The sequence below is a fragment of the Lipophrys pholis genome, assembly GCF_963383615.2.
Source record: "Lipophrys pholis genome assembly, chromosome: 1".
NCBI lineage: Eukaryota > Metazoa > Chordata > Actinopteri > Blenniiformes > Blenniidae > Lipophrys > Lipophrys pholis.
Genome location: NC_137635.1, coordinates 7,333,604 through 7,347,818, shown reverse-complemented (window position 1 = coordinate 7,347,818; position 14,215 = coordinate 7,333,604). Strand labels below are relative to the sequence as shown.

At 46.6% G+C, this 14,215-nt stretch overlaps 1 protein-coding gene across 1 annotated transcript in view; it reads left to right on the top strand.

Annotated features, from left to right (window-relative positions):
* raraa (retinoic acid receptor, alpha a) overlaps nt 1-14,215 on the top strand; it is a 154,692-nt gene that overhangs the window by 58,209 nt on the left and 82,268 nt on the right. The gene's annotated exons all lie outside the window — the stretch shown is intronic.

Below are 14,215 nucleotides of genomic sequence, written 5' to 3'. Positions count from 1 at the left end.
GTATCTACTGGTGAACGATGCTGCAGTGTTCCTTCTAAATAAAAAGAGGCTGGTTCATCGGGAGCAGTGGTGGTCATATGAAGAACGATGAGGTTGTTGTCTCACTGGTGACTGAATGTCAATCAATCAATTAACCAATCAATAGTCATCTGGCAAGCGCCGGAGGACGCAGGGGGAAGATCTCCCACAAACACTGGAATCAATGGCTCTTGGCAACAGACGGCACTCGGGTAGATTCTCACGTTTTCCTTCTGCGTCGAAGCTCCTCGTGTCCGACAGGCGGCGCGGCGCGGCGCCGTGGGAGGAAGAAAAATGAGTAAATCACGATTTTTTTTTTTTCCTTTCATTCTTCATCCCTCATCCTCTCTCCGTCCTCTCTTCTCCCGCTCCTTTAATGGAAGCCAGCTACACTACAACACGGCTAATAGATCGGCCTGGCAGCTTATGGAGCCCATGCATTTTTAAATGTGAGTTTTATGACTCCTGGAGAGCGGGGGAGCGAGGGGGGGGGTTGATATTTGTTTCTGGAGCATGTGCCTGAGTGAGCAACAGCCAGGGAATAAAAGCAGAGAAAATGGAGGGCAAAAGCATCAGAGAGGATGAGTATAACAAACCTCCTCCTCTGAGAGTCGCTGTGATTTCCCCCCTCGATGTTCTATATATCGCTCACTTTGTTCTCTGCATCAGAGAGGTCAGTCAGATCACGTTAAGCCGGATGCATTTACATATAAGCTCAATCCAGCTGTTATTTTTACATTCCTGCTATGTTTGGCGTGCCTCCAGATGTTTACTGGATTTATACGTGCGTGTACAGTATAGTGTGTATAATCCTGCTGCTTTGGTTTTCTCACAATGACCCGTGGCCGGCTCGCTCTCTCACACACACAATGCTGCAGCCTGTGTCCCAGAGAGGGCGGAGCCTGATGACCGGCGCTGTTCATTTGGCCTGACCCACAAACCTCTGCTTCCACTCCATTTTATTTCAGCACACACACAAAGACATGGCGGCGGGCGCGCTAAGTGATCTCACTGTGGCCCACATCCTGGCGATGGCTCCGGCGGCGCGCAGTGCTGGGCCTGACCTGCAGGGCTGCAGCAGCGAGCTTGGGGCTGTTACACCCTGTTGTCAGCGGTTGTGGGCGTGGCCACGTGGCGGGCGTACCGTTAGCGGGCGTACCGTTAGCTGGCGACGCCACATTGAGCTCAGAGCTCCGCCTGCTGCAGGGCTGCAGTCCCACCTTCCGAACATCCTCTTCTATCAGCGAGAGTTTCACCAAACGTAACGCCCTGATGCTGGGATGGACGTTAAAAAGACTCCGGACGACGGCGCCTTGAAACCACAACACACTTCTCATGAATCTTTTACTTTTATTATGTTCAACTCAATCACATCTTTCATATTTGTGTCAATCAATTGCAAGGCGATTTCCTTCAGGAAACGTTCCTTTCCATTGACGCACAACGGCACTCGGAGTCACTGAAAGCGCAACTTTTCGAAAAACGCTGCTCCTGTACATGTGCATCAGCGCCGTAGTAAATACTTCTTCTGCACACGCTCAGTAGATGGACAACATGGCGGCCTCCAGAGTGCCATGACTCCCAGTCCATGTTCTCCTGGGCCGTTTAATGAAAATCCATTTTTCATATATATTCATTCTTCTAGTTTCATTTTGTTTCTTGGAATACATGAAGATGTCCTATGGCGACATTATTAGGAAAGATAAACAATAACATAATAAAAGAAGAACATGAGAATCAGATTAATTATAAATACTTTCAGCTGTGTTTGCTGGCTAAAGTATTTCCAAGCATCATTACTGTTGGTATACATGTAAATGTATCTCGCAGTTTGGAGAACATGCTTGTAGTCTCTTGTCTCATGTTCTCTTGTTTGAATCCCTTTTCATTCAAGTCCTTTAACGTTTGCGGCAGCATCCTGTAGCATGGCGCTGCAGTCGCTCTCTGCTGGGACACAAAGGAGCTTCACTTTGCAAAGCGACTGCAGCGTTTCTGTTCCTTACCTTGTGATCGAATGAGATAATGTGGTTGTTCAACTCTGCCTATAATCACACTAAACCACTGTGCTGTGCCTCGCCTGCTGATTAACCATCAAGAGGTTTTTAAAAAGAAAACTTGGACTGGTTTGATCGTATTTGATGTGTCAAAGAGCCCGAGGCGGGAAGACGTCATGAACACAGCCTCATGCGTCATTTACTGTTTCTCATGTCGGGCTGGGATCGCTCTGAACCCAGGCCAACAGAAACACCTTCAGCAGAGCTTTTTACTCGTCGCTGCATCAACTCATGTTTATTTTTAATTTTTTTCACGTTGTACTAGTTACCTCCAGCCAATAGCAGCAGTGGCGTAAAGTAAACACACCGTCTACATAGGTGTCTGTCCTTGACCGACTTCCTGAAGCCCTCCGGTTGGACGCAGTTCATCCCTTCATGCTCTGGAGACTTTTCTGTCAGTGTATGAAAAGCAGACGAGACACACACACACACACACACACACACACACACACACACACACACTGGTAGATGTTTCAAGTAATTGAATTTCATCTTTCTGTAAACAAGACGCTAACAAGCCCTGTGGAAATACAGTGACATTTAGCGCGGCGACTCAAACTGGCTATTTGCCACACACACACACACACACACACACACACACACACACACACACACACACACACACACACACACACACACACACACACACACAATGGCGGATACCATCGGTTTCACACTTCCACTGCATGTGGCTTGGTGCAGAAACACTCAGCTGTTGCCAAAAGGTGATGGAGTTCAGTTACAGTCTCACACCTTGACGAGAGCCACAGTATAGAAATGTATAAATACACTCAAAACATCATGCCTCCGTCCTTATGAACTCCACATAACATCCAGTGTGTTGCAGCGTCACAGTGGCCTGTTGGACCCAGACGCCTCCTCCGAGGTCCGGGTCCTGTTTGATCCTCCAGCAGGTCAGAGGCGATAAACAGGAAGAGGCCCTGGACTTTAGTGCGTCATTGGATCTTCTGTGTTGAAATATGTCGAAGTGTTGCGCATAACATTGTTAGGCCGATATCCTGCAGGGGTACACTACTGTGACACACTGTTACACACACACACACACACACACACACACACTCCCGTGCACAGTGGATCACTATGTGTTGGCCAGAGGAAAACCGAATTGAAGATATTGATGTAAAGGCCTGGGTGAAGGTACCCCCATGTTTCTGGGCTTATGCCTATGAAACACGACAGTTTAAGTGTTCTGCCTGTGGGCGGGGCGTGTGCACGTGCATGTGCATGTGCACGTCTGTGGGAGTCCTTCATAGAAAATCTGGGCTTGATTTGCGTTGGCCTCTCCCACTAACTGGAAGAAGATTGTTGGTGGACTGAGAGTCGCTCTACTTTCTCCCTCCACACTCATGCAGGCTGTGGTGTTCTCCAGGTTAAGCAGTGGAGTGTGCTGGTACCGGTGGGTCCAGGAGGAAGGGCTGCAGGGGAGTTCCTCCTTTCAGATTGTTGGTTCTTAATAAACACAACAAGGAAAACAGCTCTGCTGCATTTGAGTTTCTTTGCTCATGATCCAAAACCTTCGATGTTTTTGTGTTTTAAGCTTAAAAATCTACAGCAGATTTTCTTCATATGATGAGAACTTTAGGAAAACACTCGTTTCAAAGTTAATGAGGAAAAACACTACTTTTCTGAAAACACTCGGGCTCCATCTTCATGGAAACACTGCTACTGCTACTTGTACTGCTACTGCTACTTCTACTGCTACTTCTACTGCTACTGCTACTTCTACTGCTACTTCTACTGCTACTGCTACTTTTTTAAACTCGGGTCCCAGAGTGGGGAAATTCTAAAACCCCGGCTCGGCTGTGAACTGTGGACGGAAAAGACGATCATCTGTTGAAAAACGATGATGTCATCACCACCCTCACCCTCCGGTCAGGCCCCTCAGTACATTGCAGACATGCTGTGTCCTACACCTCAGGGTCACCCTCCGATCCTCAGGACAGAGTCTCAAAGACCCGCTTCAAAACCCGGAGGGCACCGGTCCTTTCAGGCTGTAGCCCTCAGACTATGGAACGACTTGCCCCTGTCCCTCCGCACGCTTGATTCCACAAACTCTTTTAAAAAGCATCTGAAAACGTTTTTATTTAAGCAAGCTTTTAGCTAAAAATTTCCCTCACTTTTACTGTATTTTTATGTAATTTGTTTGTTCTGTCTTATTGCACTCATTCCATGTACAGCACTTTGTGATTTTTATCTTTGAAAAGCACTTTAAAATTAAATTTTACTTACTTACTTACCTCCCACGGGGGTCTGCGATGTCACCTAAAAACCACAACAATGGTGGACTCCATGCTCCAGGTGGCGCTGCAGAAGCGACTGACACTAGCCAGAAGAGGAGCAGGAGCATAGACCTATAGACCTCAGAGGTATACAGAAGTCTATGAGCAGGAGTCTACTTCTAAATCTCTATGTGCTCCGTGTCCTCTTCGTTGTTTTTGGTGTGTTTGGTGAGTCACAGCGCCCCTAAAGGCCTGGCATATGTACTACGTGCCCTGAAGCCTCGTGTTGAGCCGTGTTCATAGTAACATGTGGACGGAGTTGTTTTTGAGAACCCCGAGGAGAAAAAAGATGGTTTTGGCTAGTGTGGGCGTGGCTTAAGTTGTGCTGCAGCCTCCAGACCGCAGGAGGTTGGACTCCTCGCCAGGAGCAAACCTCAGGACTTCAGTTGCAGGTTGCAGTCGTCTGCAACTCCTCTCAGATTCAGCTCGGCCTCATGACGGCGTTGGTCTGTGATCGCCCCGCCGCCGCACCCCTCTCACTGGCTCCCTTCCCTGTTTTCTTCCCTCTCACCTCTCCACTCTCTTCATATTTCATATTGAGCAATCCTTTCCACGGAGCCAGCTGTGTAAACAATAGGGACCAGCCCTCACTGTTTTCTCAGATCGGGTGAAAAATGCTGGAAAAACCTGGATACAAGGAGCTCGCCGCACGCCGTCCACACGGGTGATCTATGGCCCTTTGTCTCCGCCACCCCCCTTTGAGCCCGAGTGGGACTTCATGGGCAGAGATGTTGGTTTTTGTGTGTGTTTCTGTGGGTACGGGAGCTTTCTGTTACCATAGCCCCCTGCAAATATTGACGGAGCTGAACGGCTACAGTGAGTCGCTCAAAAGCAAACACTGCCTGTCAGGCTCTGCCAACGAGGCCTCTGCTTTTGTCCCCAACTGCATTCTTACTGGAAATAAATTAACTTGCCTAATCTGGACAAAAGCACCTTCCTGTGATTCATGGCTCCTTTTTATTTTTATTGATTGCGAGAAACAGTTTTCCAGTTCACCCAGATGCAGCTGAAGCGCCGGCCTGTGTGACTCTTCTATGTATACCTGTATAATCCGTCTACCTGCACTGCCAGCACACTTTCTTAAATTTTTTTCACTCCCGTTCCTGGAATCTGCTGCTGTTCCAGGGATCTAACCGTCTTCATCTGACTCTTTATTTAACAGCAAGGCTGGTGGGCAACTTTGGTTGTAGGTTTTTCTGACTTTGGTTGACACAGTTAAAGAGTTTGTGTGTGTGTGTGTGTGTGTGTGTGTGTGTGTGTGTGTGTGTGTGTGTGTGTGTGTGTGTGTGTGTGTGAATGCGTGCAGGAGGGCAGATGGTCCAGTTCTGCACGGATTACCACATCGAGCTCATTTTGTCTGAAGGAGGCAGGCTACCGTCTTACACACACACACACACACACACACACACACACACACACACACACACACACACACACACACACACACACACACACACACACACACACACACACACACACACACACACACACACACACACGCGTGCAGGTGCAGTGCTTGCTGGCATTTCAGATAATTAAAGTCTGACCTTTCTGAGGTGAGGCAGAAATGTCACCCAGCCTGCTTCTCTGACAAGTGGATTCGCCCCCCAGGGGGCGTCGGCTAAACCGCCGAGGATTCTCGCCGCCCGGGCCGAGCACTTAGCACCCTTTAGCCTCCTCGCTCTCCTCTTTCTGACCGCCGTAGTGAAGTAGCTGTCACCCATCAGCTCAGCGCCGACGGTCTCAGGGCTGCGCAGGAGGAAGCAGCGCTGAGGTATTTGGAGGTCAGGGTTTGGAGGAGCTTTCATTTCTCTTCATCACAGCTGTCGAGATAAAATGTAAAAAAAAAAAAAAAAAATTCCCCCTGAGAGGAATGTTTCGAACAGTGGAGTCCAACATGAGGCCCGTCGGCCACAACCTGCCTGCAAGAGGCTCCATCCCAGAAAACCACCAAGCAGATTGTAGAAATTACAAAGAAAACATTGCTTTTATAAAAACTCTTAAGAGTAGCGGACAAAACAGAACACTCTAGCAAACTAGCATTAGCCTCTAAGGTTTCATTAAAATTCGCTTCATGTTATTATAGTAAATCTTTGGTAAATATCGACATTTTCATCACGTATCTTCTATTCTACACTTAAACTATAATTCAAAGTTTAAGCCTAATGGTTGTCATGGCGCTATCTCACTGGCCCCGCCCCCTCAGGATGATGTTGTGCTGCTCGTGGCTCCTGAACTGAAATGTGTTTGACACCCCGGGATACACTCCGCTCATAAAGTCAGCCGCTTACTAAAAGGTTGCCAGGTTGGTGGTTCAGCCACAACTAATCTAATTATTCACTCGCTTCCAGTTTTTGCAGGGGAAAGCCTGTATTTGCTATCACCGCTTGTTTTTACATGTTTTTACATTTTGAAGGTTCAAACTTTATTTAAACATAATCGTTAGTATACTACAGATGATCAAGTACTTCAGGAAACAAGATCAGGGTCAAGTAAGGCAGCACTTACAGAGTAAACAAGAAGTATTGTTGAGTAGTTCTTGCAGTGGTTTTTGCTACTTGGCCTTTTTCTGTCTCCGTCCATCAGGGCGGTGAGCCGGTCGCCTCCTGACAGCTGGCAGGTGATCTCAGGTCGTCAAACTATTAGTGACTCCCACATTCTCCCCGGTCCTCCCTCAATCTTTCTGGGCTTAAGAAGTCCCCTGCTCCTGCTCCTGCTCCTGCTCCTGCTCCTGCTCCTGCTCCTGCTCCTGCTCCTGCTCCTGCTCCTCCTCCTCCTGCTCCTGCTCCTGTCCAACCCTGGAGGTGACTTCCATGTAATTCAGTCCATGACTGGAGCTCACTTCCATCAGAAAACAAACCATGAGGTGCCTCTGGACTAGTTGACCCGTCAGGATGTCTTTTCCTCCTGCATGAACATTCCATCACTGCCAAAACAAAACGACTCCATTTTAGAAGAAAGTCCACATTACTGTTCACACAAGCGCGTTTGCTGCCACAATCCCCTGCATTGGTTCTGACGTATATATCCGCCCTCATCGCACATTTCAATACATCGTAATGGAGCAGCTTCCATTATGTGCAGCGCAGCAAAGCTGAGCAGGAGTCGGAGCAGGAGGCGGAGGAGGAGTCAGAGGAGGAGTCAGAGCAGGAGTCAGAATGTCAAAGTGTCTATGAGCAGGACTCTGAACCACAACAATGGTTGGATAATGTGACAGCCACATGAAGTATTTCTATTTCAACCACCCCAATTAGCAAATTGTATTCTATTCTATTCTATTCTATTCTATTCTATTCTATTCTATTCTATTCTATTCTATTCTATTCTATACATCCATGCAGTATTGTAAAGAGGAGCATCATTTCTTACGTTTGACCTGTTGGTACAACATGTGAGTCGTATTCCAACATTCCAAAGGAAAATAACCAGATTGACACAGATATTATTTAACAAAATGGCAGCAAATGTTCTTGAGTTTCTGTTGCCTGAGGCTGCAGTCAGCTGAACGACAGGCCTCCTAATGATGGCTGCTCTGCCTGGGCGGACCGGCTGAATGGTGCAGGTACAGAGCGACGGTGTTCCCTCAAAACGACGGGGTTCCCTCAAAACGACGGGGTTCTCTCAAAGCGATTGTGTTCCCTCAAAACGACGGGGTTCTCTCAAAGTGACGGTGTTCCCTCAAAACGACAGGGTTCTCTCAAAGCGACGGGGTTCCCTCCAAACGACGGGGTTCCCTTAAAGTGACGCCTAACCCCCCCCACCCCCGCAGTGTGTTTGCTCTGTTGTATGAGCGCCCGCCATGACCTCGCGCTGTCGTTTGCTGCTTTCTCTGATTATTAATTCAGTGTTTGCTGTCACAGCCAATTCCAATCTCTCATGTCTCGTGACCTCTGACCCTCCTGCTCGCTGCCTGTTTGAAGCCATGCAGTTGGAACCAAGTGACCCAGATTGGTTGTTTGTTTTGCTCGTACTGTAAGTGATCGCTCTCGTTCCCCGAGGAGCTCCAGCATTTTGCTTCTGCACTCTTCAGCCTCCTGAAGTGTGTCGCTGGATCTGGAGAAGTTCTTAGAAAGTCTTTGAAAAGACGTTAATGGACTGATCTTCAGGCCCCAGGGTTCCTGTGCGTTTCTATAGGCTGCACTGTTGCCTGAGAGTCGACTTCTTCACTTCATCCTTGTATGTTTTTACACCAAAGTGGCCCATATGTCAGCCATATAGCTGCCGACCGGCTGCAAAATACCAGTCAATTTTTAATGTCTTGTGCAACAGCAGCATGTCTAAAGTTTCCTTTTATCTTTCATTTGCCAGCGAGCGTTCATGTCCATGCTCATCTGTGTCGGCCTCGACTTTATGGAACAAATATGAGAGATGATGGAGATCAACAACTGTACAGCGTTATGCATGCGACTGCCCCCATTTTATCTTCCTCGTATCAATGACCTGCGTCAGCCGCAGCATTTGGTCCACATCCATCATGTGATGGAGGAAGCTGAATCCCGGATCTCAGAGCCGCCCGACAGGAATGAAGGAGGGATTAGTGTGTGAAGGAGGTCCAGTGAAAAGAGACGAGGAGCCCAAAGAATCCCACATCTCTGCTGTTGCTTATGTGAGCAAGACGCCAGTCGGCGCGTGTTTGACTGCTGCATGTTTCCAGGATTACAGTCCGACAATGTGACATCGGGGCAAACAGCTGTTTGTGAGGATTGTGATTGGTCGGTGGACATTTGAGAGGAGAGCGTGTCAGCAGCTTTACCTCGCTCAGCGGTTACGTCCGCAGTTTTAACAGCAGATTATACTCGTGTGTGTGTGTGTGTGTGTGTGTGTGTGTGTGTGTGTGTGTGTGTGTGTGTGTGTGTGTGTGTGTGTGTGTGTGTGTGTGTGTGTGTGTGGGGATTACACAGGTAGTCGGCTACATTCTGCTTGTTTCCACATTGTTTTGTTGCGGCGGCGGCGGTGGCCATGCCTGGATGAACATGAAAAGAAGTGCTGATTGTTTGTGTTTGTTGAAACGCTTCAGCTCCGCCCATCAACCTTCGTTTAAATGCATCAGGACATTTTTGGGGGCTTTTAGCTTCAGACATGTGGGCCTCGTTCGTGAGAAGTTCCTTGCAAAAAAGCAAAAAGCAAAAAGCCACACAGACTGTTAGACTTAGTGGGATTTATCATGTAACGCTTCAGTGAGGCAGCGACTCAGAACCACAACTACTAGAACCCAGCAGAGGAGATTATTCACCGTCTGATCTGCAGGTTGTGTTTCACTCCTCATACCTGCAGGAACTCTGAGACGGATGAAAAGAAAACTTGATCTTTTTTAATGTCGGCGACACACTGTGTGAGTTTCGGCCGTCCCCGATGAAAGACGGCCGATCGCTGGTTAGAATCTTATCTTGATTCTAGATCTTTGGTTCTACGTTGCACAGTGAGGCCAGTTCAAGGACCAAAGACAACCTGCGATCAAATTCAGACGGTGTCAGATATTCGGGGCGATCGTAGCTGCGACCTGTTTGTGACGTTTACATGTCGAGTGTTTTGTTGGAGAATGAAAAACCAGAACCTTCCACATTAGAACCGGTACGGTACCGATACCCAGTACCGATACCCAGTACCGATACCCGAAGAAATGAAAGGGTTAGCGTTGAGTACAAATTTTCTGTACTTTTGTGTGTTTATGGGGTAATAAATGTTAAATGGTTTGATAATAAAATATATATTTTTAACATATTAATTTCTTCTTATATAAACTTTAGCAAATATATCTAAACAACATCCAGCTTGTATTGTTACGTTCGCAAATTTCTTCAACATGAAAACCCTCAACTACGACTTTGCAGTGTTTTGTCTTAATAATTCAAACGCAGCTTCTCGTCCTCCTCCTGTCCTCCACGGAGGACAATCGGTTTCCAACAACTGAGAATCTCTTCAGCCTGGAGGAACTTCTAGTGCTGAACCAGGAGCTTCCTGCCATTGGCCTCACACTTCACCAATATGGCAGCGAGCGTATTCTGCACGGCGTTTTGAAAAGCGGAGCCGAACCTTTGAGCGTTTCCTCTCCGCCATGTTGCTCCTCCTCCTCCTCCTCCTCCTCCTCCTCCTCTCCCTCAGTCACCAGGAGGTTTATGTACTGAAAACTGGTACCGCTTGATTTTATGATTATACTCCGTACTGATTGAATACGTCCGGCTCCTATGAAGGTACCGCGTTCGGTTCCCGTCCCTGCTCTCAGTATTTCAATCTCTCTTTGTAAAGTTGACCCATCAGGTTGCCGTCTCTCTCCGAGCCATGGCTGCATAGAAGTTCTCCACCTTTGGGGATTTTTCTCCAAACACACCAACGCCACATATTTATATTTGGGACGTGTTCTTCTTCGGCTGCCTTCTCTTTCCATTCTTCATTAAGTTCATCAGGTTTGGGTCGGACAGTCTGGCGAACTGTGAACAAGTAAGATTCTTCAGATCTGTAGGAACCTGAAGCCATTTAGAGGTTTAACCGTCTGAAGCTTCTCAGTTGTTCCAGCTGTAGTGACACTCTTCGATATTTTACTTGTTCTTCCTTCATCAGGCAGTTTTTGTCCACGTTTTACACATTAAAGCCATTTTGGCAGTTTATTGCCTGTTTCTGGCAAAATAAACCCAAATGTAAAGATAATGTCATGAAAGCTTCTTGGAGCCGCGACAGAGCGACATGACAGAACCCGGGTGGAGGGAAGGCGGAGCGGAACGTGAAGCTGGAGCAGAGGCCACTGGCGGGTGTAGCGGGAAGCTCCATAAGGACACTGACCATTTCAACCAGATGGAGCGGCTCTACTTTGTAAGCCTCCGGGTTAGGAGAGGAGACGGACCAGTCACATGTGACTCAGGTTCTCCATGTCGTGCCCGTCAACCAAACCACCTGAGTCATGAGCCTCACAAACACAACCTGCTCGCCCACGCTGATATCCCCTGATACTTTTTAACTTACATTATAATGTTGTCAGATAGTTTTTATCGTCTATTATAAATATAGATATCCTCTCTCTCAGACACACAATGGCAGAGCTGCTGTTTCTGGACCCGTATGGAGGAGATACGACTCATCTGAAATGTTCTAGTTACTGATTTACTAGTTACTCTTTTCCTTTTGTCATAAATGTGTCTAGTAAATGAAAGAACATTGCAGATATTAAGTTCTGATTTAGACTCTTAAATCCAACCAAGTGTTTAATAAAGTGTGGGGAGAATTTATTAAATATAAGTGGACATATGGCCAAACAAACAACCTTTCTTTTGGCAAATTATGCATTTTTTTTTATGGTATTCGGCTTCTGGCTCTTAGGTTTTAACAGCATATAACAAAACCAACTGTCAAGTTTGTGAGCTGACTAAGAAGAAATCCATGTTTTTTGATTTTTACACACTGTTCATCCCTGCCTCTGGTGTGACAACTCCTTTGAATTGATTTATTTTCAGATACAGAGAGGGAAACTGAGAAAAACATTTTCCATATCCTGGCAGTAGTTTGTGTAAGTCAAAGAGTATTTCTACCCACTATTACTCTTGTCTTTGTATATTCTTAGCAGCTACTTAGCTCGACTCACGTCTGCTGCAAGGCTCTTATTTTGACGGGGGTGTGTTGTCGCCTCTTCTGGTTCTCTGTCGTCCTGCAGCCTCGTTGTTGGAACTAAATAAAGGACAGGACGGACCGGGAGCAGAATGAAATACTCAGTTCCTCTGCATAACTCCAGTCTCTCCACCTTTAATGGTTCCACCATAATACGCTATCATTTGCTTGGATGCTCACAAATTTCCAGCATCATTTCAGTAACTTACTTGCCGCCATGTTTGGACTGCCGTAACGACCTCAGAGAGAAATGGAGCAGAGAACACAGCGACTCGCTGTGCTGCATCCACGACACTCCATCCCGGAAATATCAACGTGTGCACCACAAATCCTTTGCGTTTGGGATTTACTTTACTTTTCTGCGACTCTCTGAGGTTTTTCCCCCTTTTCTGGTAGGAGCAAAACGAAAGAAAAAGAAAAATCTATGGATTTTGTCCACTGATTGAATCTTTTTAGAAGTTTGATATGTTTGAATGTCGATACAAGGTCGTAAAAAGCTCATCTGAAATGACGTCACTTCAATTTAATTTACTGTACCTCCTCTGCACGACTTACTGATTAAAATGACCTCAACAATACGACAAAAAGGATAAATCTCAGACTGTAACTCAAAGGTCCGACTGGAAGGGTGTAAACGCCGAAAGAGGAAACGTTAAGCCACAGGCTGCAGCTCAGTTTAACGGGAGGTAAAAGTACACCGTGATGGGTTTAATATCTCACTTTAAAACACGAGAATCTATCGAAGCTTGAAGTCAGGTTGGCGTCTGGCGGCCGTTGTGCAGTTTACTGTGATGCCGATGAGCAGAATAAGGTTTTGCTCTCGGTGGCGAGACGCCACTTCTCATTCACAACGGCCTCTCGCGGCGCCGACTCTCCACGCGGTGATGATAATGGTGAAGGAAGTGGCCCATTGTCCCAGTGAGTTGTAGTTCTTCATTGAGAGGCGTCGCTGGCCTGTGGGCACCGCATTAAAATATATATACGGCTTTACATCACTTTGCTGCGTGCTTTTGACAATCCTGATGTGGTTTTACATCATTGGACCAATGGGCACTGTCGAGCATATTAAAGCTGTGTTTGATAATGGCTGTGTAAGTAGTCCGTATCGTGCAACCAGAAATAACCACCTAAAGGCTTTTTGTTAGGATGTAAGTCTCTTTTAGGTTAATAGGTGGCTGGTAAGAAAAGAGAGCAGCTTTAAAAGCAAATAAAACTATGCGCTGGTCCCACGGGCTTTAAAAACATCTGTAAAAGCTTTCCAACTAATTCATGTGCACAACACACACCAGCTGACTGCCACGCCAGAGCACTTTGGCAATGAGCAAATAAAAATCAGGCGGCTAATAGGAGGCCAGGCACATAAATGACCTCCATCTGATCACGTTTCAAATCTGCACCATGAACTTATTGCAAAGAAGAGACAGAATTGGAGTAAATGAGATGAGTCCCGGCTTTTTGTGCATTACTTTTGATTACATACAGTATTTTTAACGTGTATTCCTTTGCATGAGCAAACAGACTTAACGCGTCTAGTAAACACCTTGAACACAAAACTTCATCGCTCCTTCGTCATTTTCCAGAGGAGTCGAAAAGTATTTCTGAACACATTTGAGGGGAGATCATTTTACTTTAGGCCCCGCCCACACCATGACGCCGTTCATGTCACAATATTGGTTTTGGTCGATCATCCTCACGGCGCCACGTTTTAGGAGCCCGAATTTATTTTTTTAATTGGTTCCAGAGTGGAGAAATTTGAAAACGCCGCCTCGGCTTTGACATGTGGATGATGTAATCGACCCTATAACCCCGCCCCCCTCTTCCTGACTTTTAACAACAAGATGGCGGACGACCTGCTGCGGGTGGGTCAGAAGCTGCTGATGCTCATCACTTTAATAAGGCCAGAGGTTGGATTTCTCGAATATGAGGATTCTTTCATACTCTGTCTCCTTCTCCGTTTTTCGGTGTATTTCTGTGGCAGAGGTGCAGCGCCCCCTATAGGCCTGGCATGGTGCCGTGTGGACAGGGAGAAAAAAACATAATCTTGCCTCGTTAAAACATAATAATAGATTAATCTGCATTAATGCATTAACAGTTTTCACCTGAAAACGTCATTGAGTAAATTGAACCTAGAACTAGGCCGAAGAGGAAGAGGAGGAGGAGGAGGAGGAGCACTGGTAACTGAAAGTACAAATGCCAAAGCAGAGGCGTTAGTAATCATTTTCTGAATTTGAATTTATTGTAAGGCTG